General features: G+C 39.8%; 1 pseudogene across 1 annotated transcript; it reads left to right on the top strand.

Annotated features, from left to right (window-relative positions):
- The first annotated feature begins 7743 nt into the window (after nt 1–7743).
- LOC308233231 (small ribosomal subunit protein uS13-like) lies at nt 7744–8204 on the top strand (annotated as a pseudogene). The gene has a single exon. The product of its transcript is annotated as a small ribosomal subunit protein uS13-like (transcript).
- The last annotated feature ends 10426 nt before the right edge of the window (nt 8205–18630 follow it).

Here is an 18630-nt window from a genome sequence, read left to right as displayed (position 1 = left end):
TAGCAATAGATAAAATATCAGATCCAGATAACTAAAGTGGCTATAAGATGCTCAAATACCCAACCACCACTTCACTTTACCATTGTAAGTGATAAACAAGTGACCTTGTCTATGTGATGTGACATTTGAAATATATTAATTAGTCTGTCTCTTTGCAAATTGGATTCCCTAAATGATTGCCCTGGGCAGGATTTAAACAAATAACTGCAAGTTTTTGACAATTCCAATCTTCTGTGCTGTGTATACACGCCTAGCTGTTACCCCCAATCAAAGCTCCCCATCAAATCTCCTATCTGTGTATAATCTTTGCTTAGATAACCTGCTAATCAAGCCAGCACTGTGGTCACCACTGATAACGGTGATTTCTAAGCTTGCCAGGTAACGCTGCAGGACCAAGAAACAAAGGTAATAAGGCAATATTTACTAACCTCTTGCCCATGATAATATGCATAGAAACTGCAGGTATTGTGCAGAGGCAGATGAGGCTGCCTCCCTGGCCACCCTTGGCTCTGCCCAGTGGCTCCTGGATCTAGGAAGGAAGCACATCTGTGTAACTCTGTATAGGTCAGGCGCAGCTTCCTAGGACACAACTTGAGATTGAACTGAACGTTATCTCAAGGTTCTAATTGTCTAGGGTCCATGTAAACCTTGTAAATCCAATGATACCTCCAGGAGGAATAATACAGTCATATTTGTGATTTTTTTCCCCTGTCCCTTCATCACGAGATTGAGACTCAGGGGGGCTTAAATGCTGCTAGTATATCTGTGGGTTTGTAGAGACAAATAAAAATTAAAAACAAGAGGTTTAATTCTCCCTGTTAAAAATAAGGGAAGAGGTATTTCACCTCCCTTTTCTTAGAGCATATTTTTGGTAAATTTGTAATTATAAATTTATGTAAATATTTTTTAAAAAATAAACCTCTTGACTGTTTTACAACCCAGGAATGTCTTTCTCAAGGACCTGGAAGCCATCCCTTTGAAAAGCAAACAAGTGGAATATTGCCCACATCTCCAGGCTCTGTGGGAGAGGTGGGGCCTTATTTCCACAGACAGCTGGCTCCAGGTTGTATAACCACCTTCTGTCATAAAGATATGAAAAATATAAATTTTCCTTTGTATAAAGGCAATAAAGTAACACAGATTATCACTCCAACTCCCAGGTAAATTTAGAATGAACTGTGTGTGACTAGTTATCATTTATCTTCAGAACATATACACTGAGCAGCCAAATTATTATGATCTCTGAACACATAATAATCTGGCCACTCAGTGTGTGTATGTGTGTGTAGGTGGGGTCCAGCCAGCCTGGCCAGGGGGAGGAGACATGGGCGGTTGGCCAACCTGCCTGCTGGTCGAACTCCTGGCCGAGGGGATAATTTGCATATTTGCCTTTTATTACATAGGATATACACTGAGTGGCCAGATTATTATGCATTCAGAGGTCATAATAATCTGGCCACTCAGTGTATATCATGTGTTGTACCTGCTTGCCTAGATAAAGTGAGATTTCTGTAGTTTTAATCTCTTACCAGCTGGCCTGTGATGTGCATCACATTATGGTTTAATGCTTATTCAAAAATAAAAGTGTTTTCTTTCTCTAATACTTTTGTGTAGAGGTTTTCTGGGTTGAGAGATAATTTTGTTTTCAATTATATTTCCCCCAAAAGGAAGAGGCATTTGCTCAACCACATTTGTCTTGGTTCTAGCTAGTCTCTCCATTCAGATGGTAATTTTATTCCATCTGACACTTCAGCATGTCCCCTGCCACGCTTGCAATCTCCTGGGGTTTAAATATGCTATCATCACATCCCTGGTGGGACTGATCCAGCTGCCTTTGCTGTCCTGTCCATCAGCCCTTTGCCTGCTCAAGAGTGCTGTCTCCCCAGCCAATGTCCGCATGAGCTCAAGAGGCCACAGACATTATGATGCCTCCTGCCCTACTCTGGAAAACCTGTAGACAGTCTCCAACTGCCTCATGCGTAGACATAACACATCCAAATTTCTGTACTGTTTCACCATGATGGCTTGGAGAATTCTTCCATGAGGCTCACTGTTCCCTAGGCCTTATCTATCTCGGATATCCCCAAATTCTCACATTTGTTGTTATCAAGATGTGGCTCAGGCTGGAGCAAGGGGACAAAACACAGAGCTCCTATACCACAAAACACTTCTTTTTAAACTGTTCCCACTTCCCCAACTCTAAGGGCCTTTTCTCCTGGGTGGAGAAAGAGATAGGTGAAAAACTGTAGCTTTCTTGAAACATATTTTCAGACTTGCAATGCAATTGTGTCTTTTAACCCTTGAAAATAAGAACTTTGATATATTTGTTCTTTATTTCCACAGTGCCTACCTAGACAGTGGGCAAAGTCCTAAGTCATAAATGGAGCATATGGATAGAGGAAACAATGAACACAACCAAAGGTATCAACCACTACATATATGACCAACGGAAAAGGCTAAACCTCTCTCTGAAATTCTCTTAAACGAATATATATCACTTGCACAATGGCCTTTATTTATGCCTAAAGCCTCAGACATCTTCTTTTTATTTTTCACACGAAAGAGAATAAACTTAGTGGGTTTCCCACATATGGAGTTTAAAAAAAAATAGCTTACCCTAGTGCAGTGGTCGGCAAACTGCGGCTCGCGAGCCACATGCGGCTCTTTGGCCCCTTGAGTGTGGCTCTTCCACAAAATAACACGGCCTGGGCGAGTCTATTTTGAAGAAGTGGCATTAGAAGAAGTTTAAGTTTTAAAAATTTGGCTCTCAAAAGAAATTTCAATCGTTGTACTGTTGATATTTGGCTCTGTTGACTAATGAGTTTTGCCGACCACTGCCCTAGTGGAAGCAAGAACATTACAGAGCCATTTGAGGGCCTAAAAAAATTAACTGCAGATGCACTGTAAGGACTAAAGAAGCAAATCAATAACATAAGAGATCTCCTGGCCTGTGGACTAAATAATAAGATGAAAAACCTGCAAGCTAATGAAAATCAATACATGTTCATCTCTGTGTAGAAAAACTCAATATATTCAGAGCTCCTCCAAGTTACCACCTAACAAAATGTATTGCAAAATGTACATCCACCGCAGTGAGATGTGCTAAGTAACATGACTGTAAGAGGCCATTTTACTCAGACAGTTCCCAACACTCAGTCACAGAACTGAATGCAGCTGCTCATGCCATCTGGTAGTTGTTCTCATACATGGAAAGTGACCAAACTATTTGGGAGAAGGCATAGCAGGTACCAAGTCATACTACTCATCTTCTGAATCTATACCTGTCTTTAATTTATCTCTAACAGCCTTTCCAGGCTCAGGGAAGTCACTAATATAATTAAAATACTGAATAGCAAGATACTCCTCGTGAAGAGGTAAGAAAAAGAAATCCAGACAATTTGATAGTGCAATGAGGTATGTCCACATGAGGATTTTTCAATAGCAAATCAGAGAGATATAGGAAAGTTAGAGAATAATATGTCTCTATAATTGGAACTCAAGACAGACAGATGTGCTGTGGAAATATACAGTACTAAATTGATTCTTTCAAAACAATTAACACTAATGTTCATTTTGTGTTCTACCAGAAAGTTCTCTGAGAAGAGGAAGGGCTGCTTCTTAGGAGAAGGAACGAAGCAAGTAACATATTTGATATTCTTTTTTCTTTTTTTTATTATTCACTTACAAATACATATTGAGAACTTGTGTGTGCAAGATACTGAAGATACAATAGGTCTTTTTTTTTAAGATATGATACTATTCCTAAAGAGCTTCTAATCTTCAAAAGAAATGTGTGTAATTTTTAATTAGAAAATGAATATAAGTGAAAAGAAGAAACACACTTGGCTTCTGTCAACTTAGCTACACTGGAAACATGTTTCCCAGCATCCTTTTCCCTGTCTGATTCCAGGGGAGGGCTGGACAAGAGAGAATACATAAGAGTTTTGGAAAGCGGAAGGGAAGCAGCAGCCATGATGTTCTAAAAGTGAATGCAAGGCGAGTGCCCTCCTTCACATCCACACAGTGAGCTGGCTCACCTTTTCACAGCAGCTGGGTTCTCAGTGCCTCAAGTTCTCACTACATCTCCTCCAGCTTCTCCAAGTCCTGGGTGTACAGCTCTGCAGTGAAGGATGCCAGCTCCATCCATAGTTGCAACTTTGAGGTCAATGAAAGACAGACAGGGGGGCTTTTCCAGTTTGTTTTCATGGGTTCCAGTTGGTCCTTGCTTGAACAAACCCCATCTCCATGCCCAAAGTCAGATTCCTCTCATGGGTCTTTACTCTGAAGCTCCTCATTGGGTTTGTCCAGACAGACTATTAGTAAGCTTCACAGCATGGAGCCTTTTCTTGCACAATCCTGACCCTTCCCCTTTTAATACACAGAGATGTTACCCTCCAATAAAGCTCTTATAATCCTAATTCCATCTACTGCCCAAAGGACTCAAAGACACAGTTGGTACTAAGCATAGTCCAAGAACACAGATGGTAAAATGCGTTTTAAGACTGTATTGCTCATTGACAATAATCAGGTGGTGTATGAAGTACCAGAAGTTTATGGTACAAAACAGTGGACAAATTGCTTAAACATTTATCAATGGAGACTTGGAAAAGTATTCTATCATAGAGGACCATCCTGGCTAGTGTTGTGGAATTTGAGAATTAAGGGAGTTAGGGGGGCATGCCAACAAGAACTATAGAATCACTGGTTATCACAAAGTTGCATTGATGCCCTACAGAGGGATAATGAAAGCTAAGGGTCATTAACAATTATAGTAGACCCTTGAACAAAACTGTTTGAACTGTAAACTGTTTGAACTGTGTGGGTCCACCTACACTCAGATTTATCCATGCAGTTCAAACCTGCGTTGTTCAAGGGTCAACTCCCTGGCTGGAAATCCACTTATATGGAGGGCCAACTGTAGTTACAGGTGGGGATTTTCCACTACATGGAGGTTGGTGGCCCTAGCCCCCGTTGTTCAAGGGTTAACTATAATTGAAAACAATGAAGGATAAAGGGCCTACTGTGTAGCTTACAAAGAGGCCTTTATCCCCTTCCATGAAAGGGCAGAAAAAGCTAAAAACCAAACTCAGGATTTAGTATTTAGAGTTGCAGACTCTCAAAAATAACTGAATGCTAACCTGAGGCAGGTCTGTTATACTAACTACTGGCCAAAGAAACTTGAGACCTTGATCTATATGATGGGTACAGCTAGATAGATGCCCCTGAAGATTTTGGCTCCCCAGTTCTTCCAAACCATCAGAGCCTTCAGAGATTGCCTACCCTACCTCCACATCAAGAGTTCTAGTATTTAGTGATGAAATGGGATTTTAAAAATTTTACAAAAATGAATGTAAAATAATATCTCACTGTGAAGTTAATTTACTTGTTCCTTTTTACCTCTATCTTACTGGCTATGAATGATATCTTCATAGCTTTTGCCTATTTTCTATTTAGCTGTTTCCCAAATTGAAATGTAGGGTTCTTTCAATGCTCTGGGTACTAATTATTGTAGGATAAACCTTGCAAATATCCTTTCCTGGAGTGCCATTTGTCTCTTCACTTTTTAATGGTCTCATTTGAGGCAAGGAAATTTTAACTGCAATTAAATTTATTAATCTTACCATTTTTATTTGTAGCCTTTGAGTTATTTCAGAAATTTCTCCCTAACTATTTGCTCCTATATCTTCTAAGGGTTTTAAACTATGCATTTTGAATGTATATCTTTAATCTACTTAAAATTTATTTTTCTTTGTGGTATATAGTAGGGAACCTTTGAAACTTTATTTTTCCCATGTAGATAACCAATAGTTTCTGCATAATTTGTTGTATAGTCATTTCCCCCTTCTAATCTAGAATTCCTCTTTTATATATCTAATTTTTATTAGTGTGTGGTTCTATTTCAGTGCTCTTTATTCAATTCCATTAATAATTTGCCAATTGAGATTATGCTCTAGCATGTTAATTACTACAGATTTGTTACCTGATGAATCAAGTCCTCTTATTCTTTTTCAAAAGTGTCTTTACTATTCTCAGTCTTTTATTCTTTCATAGAAATTTCAGAATCAGCTCATCAACTTTCACAAAAAAAAATACTTTTTTGTATCCACATACTTTCATATACATTTGATAATTTTCTGTAAGTATAAGGCAACATTTCTGATTGTCCACTTTGTGCTCCCTCCTCAAATTACTGACTTTTCTCTAGTTGGCTGTAATATATTTTTTTCTTATTTTATAGATGAGACTACTGAAGTGACTAGAAAAATAGTGAAATAGTAGGTGCTAAGATTATCTAGTGAATTAAAAGCAAGTAGTTTGTTAAACCAAGATCCATAAATTAGAGATGTTGGGAGAACTTTTGGCTTCCAGACCCCTTCAGGCATAAGTAAGAAAGAGACAATTCATTACCACAAAGTTATAGAGTAATTTTGCCCATTAGTACAACTCCCCTAAAGGTTTCTTAGCCCTAATAATATTGTGCAACCTTCCAAAAGGATGGCCAATTTGCTTCTCTAAGTTGGGAATCCAATATTCTTTGCAGACTGGAGACTTACTCACTTAAGAAATCTTTAGTTTTGGCTCAAACTCTGCCAGAGTCTAAGACCATAAGCATTTCCCACAAGTTCTGGCACACCACAGTTTCTATCCAGGTATTTATTTTATTGATATCATGTTGACTTACTTTTTCTATTTTAAAAAACTTCAAGCATAAAGAAAATGTGTGAGGGAGTAGCACAATATACACTCATACACCCTGCACTTATAATTGCCAATTGCTAATATTTGCCATGTTTGCATTTTATAAGTAGATACAGAGACAGACAAATACATACATATTTTTTGTTGCTGCTGAACTTTCTGAAAGTAAGTTTTAGCCATAATGACATTTCACTCCTCAAAACATTAACATGTATCTCCTAAGAATTAGGATAAGTCCTAAATTATAACAATATCTACATCATATCCAGAAATATAACTTTTACATAAGCTATCTTATTACAGTTATTACAGTCATTATTTAAATTTACTAATTACCCCATTAAGCCTATTGTAACTACTTTAATATTGATCCAAGATCCAAATTTATTTCCTGAGACAAGTATTCAAAACCATTCATTTTCCTTCTCTCGCATTTGGTCTTAGCCATGTGGCTTTGAGCAATCAGTGAACTGTTAGAAGGTCTAAAGTTAGCAAGGCCCTGAAATATGCTTGCCCATTTGTTTCTATCATTGCTATGAAAAGAGCTTCCCTAGCAAAAAAACAAACAAACAAAAACAAAAACAAAAAAACAACAACTATACCTTTAGTTAGTGCTCTGAAATAACCACACACGGAGCAGCACTACCCAAGTGACCCACAAACCCATAAACAAAATACATGCTTATTACTAGGTGCCACAGATATTTTATACCTAGTTGTTATGTCACAAAACTAAGTGATACAAAAATAAGAGATCCACATATATTTACTTACCATGTCTTCTGGTGTCCTTTAATCTAGATGGGTTCTCTTGCTTACCACTTCCTCACCATACACACACACACACACACACACACACACACACACACCTACCTTGTTTTCCTTTCAGGTCATTGATAGTTTTTGAAGAGTCCAAGACAGTTGTCATGTAGGATAGTCCAAATTCTGGATACGCCTATTGTTTCTTCATGAGTAGATTAAGATTCAATGTTTTTGGCAAGAATATTATGCTCTTCCACAGGAGGCCTGCACACTGCTGCCGTCATGTCTCTAGTGATTCCTAAGAAGTGCCAGCACATTTTGCGAGTACTTATTCAACACCAATATCGGTGGGCAGCGGAAAATAGCCTTTGCCATCACAGCAATTAAGGGTGTAGGGTGAAGATATGCTCATGTGGTGTTGAGGAAAGCAGACACGACCTCACCAAGAGGGCAGGAGAGTCCACAGAGGACGAGGTGGAACATGTGATCACCATTATGCAGAACCCATGCCAGCACAAGATTCCAGACTGGTTCTTGAACAGACAGAAGGATGTGAAGGATGGGAAATACAGCAAGGTCCTGGCCAATGGTTGGGACAAGCAGCGTCGTGAAGACCTGGAGCGGCTGAAGAAAATTCGGACCCACAGAGGGCTGCGCCACTTCTGGGGTCTTCGTGTTTGAGGCCAGCACACCAAGACCACAGGACACCGGGTCGCACTGTGGGTATGTCCAAGAAGAAATAAGTCTGTAGGCCTCATCTGTTAATAAAGAGTCTAAAAAAAAAATACTAAACTAATTGTTGTGTATTTCCCATGGTATTATATATTACATAAATCACGTAGCAGTTTGTACAATTTCTAATAATGCTAAGTTTGGTCACTTGGTTTGGGAAATATCTATCCTATTTCTCCATTTTACTGGTTTTCTTTTCTTTTATATTTAATAAATAATCTATGGGGTGATACTTTGAGACTATGTGCATATCCTGTGCCCAACAACTTTTTACAAAATGGCTTAACAATCACAAATAGTCCTCTTTTATAGTAGGGCATTATGCTAAGTGAAATAAGTCAGACTACTTATTAATACTCCTCCTCCTCCTCTCTATTTTATAATGCATAAATCCAAACTTAAAATAACCTTGAATACAATTATAAAATTATGATAAAATTTTTCTTTTTCCCTAAATACAGTACTCTAAGAATTAAGACTTTCCTTGAGAAAAAAATTTAATTTCTATATTGTTTACCCAAATTATCCCAGCTGATTTAAAAATGGAGGGAAAAAATCAACCCATCAAGCAACTATTCTGTCTAAAAAAGGAATAGATGTTACTCTCCCTGAATACAATGCCCATACCTATTTCTTCCATTAGAGAGTAACATTACAGAAAGTTTTAATGTAATTTTTCTCTTTTGCTATTTCTAGATCATTGAAGACATCCAATTACTTGGGAGAAGACTGGATCCTATCACAGAAGCAATGCAAAGTAAAAAGATAAGATAATATTCAGGCTTCAGGATGTAAAATTACTGTTACAAGAGAGTTCTTCAAATTTCTTTATTCTTTCACCAACCATCCCAATTTATCATAACAGCAAATAAGCATGAATAACTCAGATCATGAAGTGTTCTTAGAATGTAGAGAATATGGAAAGGAATATTTTTGCTAGCACTAGAGAACAGAAGAGGGCAAAAGAAGGAGAGACAGGATAAAGAGAGCAAGTAATTACTTCTATTTTTCCTCTTGTAGCCTCCTCTTAGAGAGAGAGGAGGTATGTGAGATATGCCAAAGCAAGAGGCAGAGGGAGATCTTACTATTGTGTCTCTGGGTGGCGGGTGATTTGCTGGCTGCCCAATACATATTTGGGCTACTGCCACCCCAAAATAACCTTAATTGTACAGCATGGTTTGCCCTGGGAATTAGGTCACTGAGTCAGTGTTGGTTTCTCACACCCAGACTGAGCTCTCAGAGGGAATGCAGAGATTGGCTAGGGAGGTTCCACAGAGATGCCTCCCTAGTGAAGGGAGAACAGTAAATCACCAGACAGGTTTAAATGCAAATCACGCCAGACTTCAGAGGGGTCTATAGTGCTGTGAGGAATCAAAAGAGGCCAAGTCACCCAGGAAGCACCACCAGGCTCTGGCCAAGTGGACAGAATCCAAATCACTGAAACTAAGATGCCAACAAGGGAAGGAATAACCAAATGAACAGAAAGCACTGTCCTTGACATTAGAGAAGTCAGGGGAAAAAAAGGCTAAAGATCTTGACTCTCTTTTTATCATAAGCCTGCATAAATTCTTACCTCACCATCCCATACCACCCAATCATCAATAGCAACATCATCAACATGATATTATAGCTCATTCCACTTTCAGCACCCCTTACAAAGGGGAAGAGATTAATCAAAGAACTTACATGCATATATGCATAACCCATGGACACAGACAATAGGGTGGTGAAGGCCAAGGCAGGGGGGCGGTCAATGGGGAGAAAAAAGAGGACATCTGTAATACTTACAACAATAAAGATAAATTTAAAAACAAAAACAACAAAATATTTATGAATAAATTTAACCAAGAACGTGAAATATCTGTACACTGAAAATTATAAGTCAGGGATGAAAAAAAAGTGAAGATGACAGAACTAAATGAAAAGATATCTCATGTTCATAGACTGGAAGAATTAATTTTGTTAACATGTCCATACTTCTCAAGGCCATCTATAGATTCAAAGTAATCCCTATAAAAATTCCAGTGGTATTTTATTTTTATAGAAACAGAAAAAATACTAAATTTCCTATGGAATCACAAAAGACTCTGATAGCCAAAGCCATCTTTAGACAGCAGAATAAAGCTGGAGGCTTCACACTTCCTGAAATGGGTTAAAGACTTAATGTAAGACCTGAACCCACAAAACTCCTAGAAGAAAACACTCCTGGACATAGGTCATGGCAACTATTTTTTTTAACATGACACTTAAGCACAAGCAACATCAACAGAAATAACAAGTGGGACTATCTATATATATAAAGAGCCAGGGTCGTAACATCCAAAACAACCAAAGGCTCAACCAAACACCAGGCTGCGTGCACAGCAGGTGAGCGGGCTGAGCTGCTGACCTCTCAGAGAGAGAGAGAGAAAAGTGGGGATGAAGAGCAGTGGCAGTGGCTGCTGGTGAGGCCTGGAGAGAGAAGCAGGGTGATCAGACCATGCTTCTCTCTCCGGGCCTTGCCAGCAGCCAAGGACCTCTCTCTCTCCCAGAGGTCAGCAGTTCAGCCCGCTCACCAGCAGCCTGGGGTGGCTGCTGATCAGCCCTGCCTCTATGATCAGGCCCAGAGATGCTGACTGGCATAGAAACCGACCAATCAGAACCAAATCTGGGTGAACTGCAAGGAGCCAATGGCTGCCTAGGAGGCAGAGTTTTTGATGCTGACTAGAATAGGAACTGACCAATCAGAATCTAATCTGGGTAAACTGCGAAGGAAGAACCTAAGGTGGGGGCTGAGGAGGGGTTTTAAGGGCAACAGCTGTTTGGTGTAAGTGTAAGAAAGTAATTCAATTTTTTAATGACCGGTTTGGCAGTATGGTGCATATGGCTGGCTATCAGTCCAGAAATAGGAATTATGTGTTTTTGTCTGCCAAGAGCATCTCCTCCTGCTGAAAAAGGCTTCCCCCTCCCATTGAAGCAATCCTATTCTATATAATGTATCTATACTAATAAAAGGGTAATATGCCAATTAGACCAGGTCGACTGGCCATCTTGCAGACGTCCAACTTCCTTCCAGACAAAGCCATGGTGGTAGGGGCCAAGGCAGAGGCTGTTAGGGGCAAGATCAGGCTGGCAGGGGAGGGCAGTTAGGGGCAAGATTAGGCCAGCAGGGGAGGGCAATTAGGGACGATCAGGCAGGCAGGGGGGCAAGGTAGGGGCGATCAGGCCGGCAGGGGTCAAGGTAGGGGTTATCAGGCCAGGAGGGGGGCAAGTTAGGGGTGATAAGGCCAGCAGGCAGAGGGGTTAGGGGTAGTCAGCCAGGCAGAGAGGTTAGGGGAGATCAGGCATGCAGGCAGGCGAGTGGTTAGAAGCCAGTCATCCCAGATTGCAAGAGAAATGTCTTACTGCCAATCCACAGAGATCAGGTCTAAAGCAGCAGTTGGACATCCCCTGAAGGGTCCTAGATTTGAGAGAGTGCAGGCCAGGCTGAGCAACCCCCTCCATGCACAAATTTTGTGCACCAGGCCTCTAGTATGAAACTAAAAACCTTCTGCACTGCAAAAGAAATAGTAAAAAAAAAAAAAAAAAAAAAAAAAACCTGAAAAGGCAACCAAGGAATAAGAAAATATTTGCAAAACTTGTATCTGATGTGGGATTAATATCCAAAATATAGAAGAAGCTAATCTAACCCAATAGAAAAAAAGATAATTAAAAATGAACAGAGATCTTTGAATAGACATTTTTCCAGAGAAGATATACAAATGGCCAACAGGTGCATGAAAAGGTACTCAACATCACTAATCATCAGAGAAATGCAAATACAAACCACAATGTGAAATCAGTTCACATGTGTCAGTATTGCAATTATTAAAAATACAACAAATAAGTGTTGGCAAGGATGTGGATGAAAGGGATTCCTTGTGCACTGTTGGTGAGAATGTAAACTGATGTAGCCACAATGGAAAATGATATGAGGGTTCCTCAAGAAACTAAAAAATAAAATTGCCATGTAATAGCATTCTCACTTCTAGATATATTCAAAGAAAAATAAATCACTATCTCAAAGAGGTATCTGTACCCCCATGTTTATTGCAGTGTTATTTACAATAGCTAAGACACAGAAACAACCTAAGTGCTCAATGACAAATTAATGGATAAAGAAAATATGGTATACATATATCCACTGGGATATTACTAAGCCATAATAAAGAAGGAAATCCTGCCATTTACAACCACGTAAATGAACCTTTAGGGCATTATAATAAGTGAAATAAATCAGATAAGAAAAATACCGATCTCACATATGTGGAATCATTAACAAAGACACAAATTCACAGAAAGAGAGCATAAAATGGTGCTTGCCAGGGGGTGAGAGGGGTATGTGGTCAAAGAGTACAAACTTCCAGTGTAAGATAAAAAAGGTCTGGAATCTAATGAACAACATGATGACTATAGTTAACAATACTGTCCTATCTAATAAAAGAGAAACATGCAAATTGACCGTACCTCTGCTATGCCCACAAGCCACGCCCACCAGCCAATCAGGTGTGAGTATGCAAATTAACCCAACAAATATGGTGGCAGCCACAGAGCTGGAGCCAGCCAGAGGCTTGGGTTGTCCCCAGCGATGGAGGAAGTCAAGCTTCCTGCCCGCCCTGGCCAGCCCTGGCCTCCACTCAAGGCTACAAAGTTTCAGTTATAAAAGATAAATAAATCCCAACAAAAATGGCAGCAGCCACGGAGCTGGAGAGAGCAGGAGGCTTGCGTTGCCCCTGGCGATAAAGGAAGCCAAGCTTCACCCCTACCCCCAGCCTGCCCTGGCCTCCACTCAAGGGTACAGAGTTTCAATTATAGAAGATAAATAAATCCCAGATACCAGGGCCTCTGCTTGGGTCCCCAGGGGGCGTGGCCAGCCTGCAAACCTCCATAGGCCCCAAAGGAACCCCCACCCTGATCCGGGGTCACCCTTCAGGGCAAACCAGCCGGCCCCCACCCATGCACCAGGCCTCTATCCTATCTAATAAAAGAGTAATATGCAAATTGACTATCACTCCAACACACAAGATGGCTGCCCCCATGTGGTCAAAAATGGTTGCCCCCATGTGGACACAAGATGGCCAGCAGGGGAGGGCAGTTGAGAGGGACCAGGCCTGCAAGGGAGGGCAGTTGGGGGCGATCAAGCCTGCAAGGGAAGGCAGTTAGGGGTGACCAGTTGTGCAGGTGAGGGCAGTTAAGGGTGACCAGGCCTGCAGGGGAGAGCAGTTAGGGGTGACCAGGCCCGGAGGGGCGGGCAGTTAGGGGCAAACAGGCTGGCAGGGGAGCACTTAGGCATCAATCAGGCTGGCAGGGGAGTGGTTAGGGGGTGATCAGGCTGGCAGGCAGAAGCAGTTAGGGACAATCAGGAAGGCAGGCAGGCAGGCGAGCAGTTGGGAGCCAGCAGTCCCAGATTGTGAGAGGGATGTCCAACTGCCAAATGGGTAGTTGGACATCCCTCGAGGGGTCCCAGATTGGAGAGGGTGCAGGCTGGGCTGAGGGACACACTTTTCCCCGTGCACAAATTTTGTGCACCAGGCCTCTAGTATTATATAATTAAACTAGAGGCCCAGTGCACAAAATTCGTGCACTGTGGGGTGGGCGGTCCCTCAGCCCGGCCTGCACCCTCTCACAGTCCGGGAGCCCTTGGGGGATGTGCCCATGGAGAGTGGGCCTACACCAGCAGTCGGACATCCTTAGCGCTGCTGCGGAGGTGGGAGAGGCTCCTGCCACCACAGGTGCACTCACCAGCCATGAGCTTGGCTTCTGGCTGAGCAGCACTCCCCCTGTGGGAGCTCAGTGGCCACCAGGGGAAGCTCCTGCATTGAGCATCTGCCCCCTGGTGTTCAGTGTGCATCATAGCAACTGGTCATTCCGCCATTCGGTCACTTTGCATATTAGCCTTTTATTATATAGGATGTTGCTAAGAGAGGCCCTGTCCAGGTGGCTCAATTTATTGGAGTATCGTACCATACACCAAAAGTTTGTGGGTTCAATTCCTGGGCAGGGCACATACCTAGGATGCAGGTTTGATCCCTGGTCCAGGTGATGATGGGAGGCAACCAATGTTTCTCTCTCTCTCTTTCCCCCTCTACTTCCTCTCTCTCTAAAATCAATAAAAACATATCCTTGGGTGAGGGTTAGAAAAAGAAAAGTTAAGAGTAAATCTAAAAAGTTCTCTCCATACATACACACACAAAAAGTGGCTGCTATGTGAGGTGATGGAGGTTTATATATCAAAGCATCACATTGTACAACATAAACTTACACAATGTTATATGTCAATTATATCTCAATAAAGCTACAAAAAATTAAATAAATTATGCAATACAACTAATTTTTCCCCCTAAAAACTTAGAGGGAAGGACTTTGTGATGAATTGGCTCTCCTCTAGCCCACATTTATAATGAGATTCTGCACATTCAGGCATTGAGATTGAAGTGTGAATTAAACATTTTAGCATGTTGTATTTCTTTTGTGGCCAGATTTTGATAAAGTGTTGGACATGTGAGTGGGAAAGAAGTATGCAAGGAAGGATAAAAGAATAGGATATGTTTTTACTTGATTTTTACTCAGAACTGTTATCTCTAAGTGTTTTAGACATGTCTATGATAATTTGCTGACACTCGCTAAGCCTCTCTCCTCAGTAGATGCTAACAACAATAATAAATCAGCACACAGTGTCAACCTGAAATAATGTAATTATTTAGTATTCTGAAGAGTTCCAATAAAGGCTATTTTTAGTCAGCCAAAGAGAAAAAAATACAAGAGCCTCATAAAATAAAGTCGATTTTTAAGGCTAATACTTCATGGACTTGCTAAACTTCAAATAAAATTATTACCCCCAGAGAATGTTAAAATGTAGAAGCAGCCCTAACCGGTTTGGCTGAGTGGATAGAGTGTCAGCCTGAGGACTGAAGGGTCCCAGGTTCGATCCCGGTCAAGGGCATGTACCTTGGTTGCGGGCACATCCCCAGCGGGAGCTGATCGATGTTTCTCTCTCATCGATGTTTCTAGCTCTCTATCCCTCTCACTTCCTCTCTGTAAAAAAATCAATAAAATATATTTTTAAAAAAAATGTAGAAGCAAACGCTTCTCCTCCCACTTCAGATATGGATTTAAAAAGACTTAATGAAAAGAGTATGGGTGTTGGAAGCCGCCCATTGCCTTCACTAGCAGAGAGGTGTGGACAAGGAACCCAGAAGGCTGGTCAACCTTGAAGCTCTGAAAGGTCAGAGCCAACCACCCACTGTCTAGTAGAGACAATGATAGCTAAAGCAACCTCCACCTTTTAATCTTATGTAAATCCTTGCTGATTGGCTATTATTGGAATTGCCTGCCTAAAGGCTATGGGTGTATCCCACAATCTGAATAAAAGCGTTCACTAGGCTGGAGCAAAGTGAAGTCCTTCCCCTTGAGTTGAGCTCCCGCCTGGCCCCCAATATTTCCAAATTAATATTTTCTAGTCTCTTTCATTTGCATGTGGCCTCCTCCAGAGCCCAAACCCTGAACCACGCAGGACGTGAAAGGGGTTCACTACATATGGGGTTAAAACATATTGTAATAATTACAATGTTCTAGAGAAGAAACTCCTGATAGAAAAAATATAAAAAGACCATATAAAAGAGAATACAAATAAACCATTATTGCTGACAAGAAACTCACTGGTTTATTAGTTCTCATCACTGGGAGTTTATATCTCATAAAAAATTCCAGTCAGAGTCCTATTCAGATTATATATTGCCAAGTTTACCACAAAGAAAGAATGAATTAAAGTTAGTATCAATAAGAAATTTTCTGGTCATACAAAATGCTTAAGTTAAATATTAAAGAGGAGAACAATTTCAGTATTTTAGTGGGTTCTGAGAATAACAAGTGCTAGAAAGGATGTAAAATTCTAAAAATAACACTAAACCACCTTTCCCATGAAGTAGACATACTAATTTACTTCTAAACTTAAAAATACAATCTAAATCACTTGATCAGAGATAAGAGTACAGTCAGGCATTTAATAAAATCCAGAGTACACTCAATCTATGATCTTTCCAATACCCTTGACCTAATCACCTCCAGGATCTTGGCAAAGAGTATAATAACAGCTATGCCTATAACCTCTGGGCAGGAGACTCATCTATAAGAAAAGCAGGGTAGTCTGATAGAAAAGACCTACAGTATGTCAGTCGGGGGGGGTAGTCTAACAAATAGGCCTGCTGCCTAGGTTGAAGGCTTTGTAACATTGGGCAAATCAGTAAATTCACTGAGCAAATAAGGAAATATTGAGGATGAGGAGATCTAGGTTTCTCTTACTATTGGAGAATGTATTTACAAACATGGAAAGGGAAAGGTCAATAAGAACTTTGAAGTTTTGGATTTAAGCGGATGGTTTTAGTATGAATTCATGGTTCATGATTATTGAAATATATATGTTTGTATATATAGACCAAGTATCCTGATCTTGGTTTCTAATTACCATCTTCCCCTAAAAAAACAAAAACCAAAAAAACAAAACAGGACTTCTTGGAGAAGTGGCTGATTCCAAGACAGGAGCATGGACAGTACAAGAGGAGTCCAGACATCTTATGGTGCTAGACTATTATTTTCTTACATAAAGGATGATGCGAACATATCAAAAGACATATGAGTAACCTTAAAGTTGCTTCTATTAGCCTAATCTAGAATGATTTGAGCATCAAAAAATGATGACAGTAACTAATTACAATTCAACACTAAAACAGGAATCCATAATTTTATAGTGACATAATGTAAATTAAATAAATAAATGAATAAATGAATAAATAAATGGGAGGTAGGAGAAAACTCTTCATTACAATATAATGATGAAATGACAATAAGTATGTTTAAAATAGTGAAAATAGGTGGTTCCCAGAAGCAGAGGATTAGGAATAAGAAAAATGGGTAAAGGTGACCAAACGGTATAAACTTCCAGTTATAAAATAAATAAATTCTTGGAATGTAATGTACAGGATGGTGATGATAGTAAACAATACTGTAGTATGTATTTGAAAGTTGCTAAGGACTAGATCTTAAAAATTCTTACCACAAGGGAAAAAGTGTGTAGCTATTTGAGGTAATGGATGTTAAATAAACTTATTATAATGATCATTTCACAATATATGCATTGTGCACCCTACACTAATACAATGTTATACATCAATTAACATTAGCACTCCAACTCTATCAGTGGATAGTGGCAAGCCAGGAACTGTTACGGAAAAGGTGTGTGATTTTCCACTACAGATAACAAGACCCGGCTCTTGAATCCCAGGGGTTTACATTGTAATTCTCCTATTGATAAGGGCTTGCCATAAACCTCCCACAACTTCTTTTCCCACCACAGAGACTTCCAATACCATGGGCTATTCTAGGTTGACAGTTCATCTTACTGTAGTATATACTTCTGGTAAGATTTTGATTTGCCTTTGTTCATGTTTAATATAAATGGATAAAATATCATTTTGAGATTAAAGGAAACAATGGTCCTGCTAAATGCTCAGCTGACACACTGGATCATGACTGAATATCTGGAGACCAACTGTAAGACTCAAAAATAAGTTGTTTTTTCTTTTCTGTGGCATCTTTGGATGACTGGCATTAGTTAAAGAGATGCAGATTTCGGAACAATCGCCACTGTCTAAAAAAAGGAACAACCACAGGTGTCTGAAGAAAAAAAGTACATATTTTGGAGATGAAGATCTCCCTCTTATTGGACAGCCATTTGGATGACTGAAACTTCAGATGGGAAATTAAACTTGATTGATGGCTTGTAACCAAGGATCCAAATCAGAATTACCTATAAAGTTTTCTTTCAAATCATATAACCTAAAACCTGGTGATTCTAATTCTATAGACCTTGAGGCTTCCCAGTGTTTCTGATGAACATCCCAGGTAGAAACTTATAGATTTAGGTGACCTTGACGTTCCTTGTAACACAGGTCTTTTAGTTTGGTTACTGTTGTTTTAATTGGAAATAAAATCCAAGGGCTAACTATAAAACATTCAAAATAATATCGATTCAAAATAAAAGACTCAAAGTTTTCATAGGATGAATAAGTAAACTAGACCTCGGAAAGAGAAGGCAATTGTAAATATAGAAAAAAAATTCTCTCTAGTCAATATCCTCAGTCCTCCTTCTTCTCCCTGCCCCCAAAATTGATTAGTCCATAATTTTGGATGTGGTAAGAGATAGTTTAAATAGATAGAAAAAGTGAATTAAAAAACAGACAGCTATTCAATAGAAATTTTGGAGCTATTGCAAAAAATATGGATAGGTGTGTCTTATTAAATTATATACTACCCCATGTAGCTAGAATAATTGGTCTCAGCAGAATTTGATATGTTTGTTGAATTCTCTCTGAAAATAGCTTTATTTCTTTATTTCCTATTAAGAATAATCTAATATAATGT

The sequence above is a fragment of the Plecotus auritus genome, assembly GCF_963455305.1.
Source record: "Plecotus auritus genome assembly, chromosome: 9".
In the NCBI taxonomy this organism is placed as follows: Eukaryota; Metazoa; Chordata; class Mammalia; order Chiroptera; family Vespertilionidae; genus Plecotus; species Plecotus auritus.
Note: the sequence above shows the minus strand (reverse complement) of the source record. Positions and strands in the feature narration are given on the sequence as shown.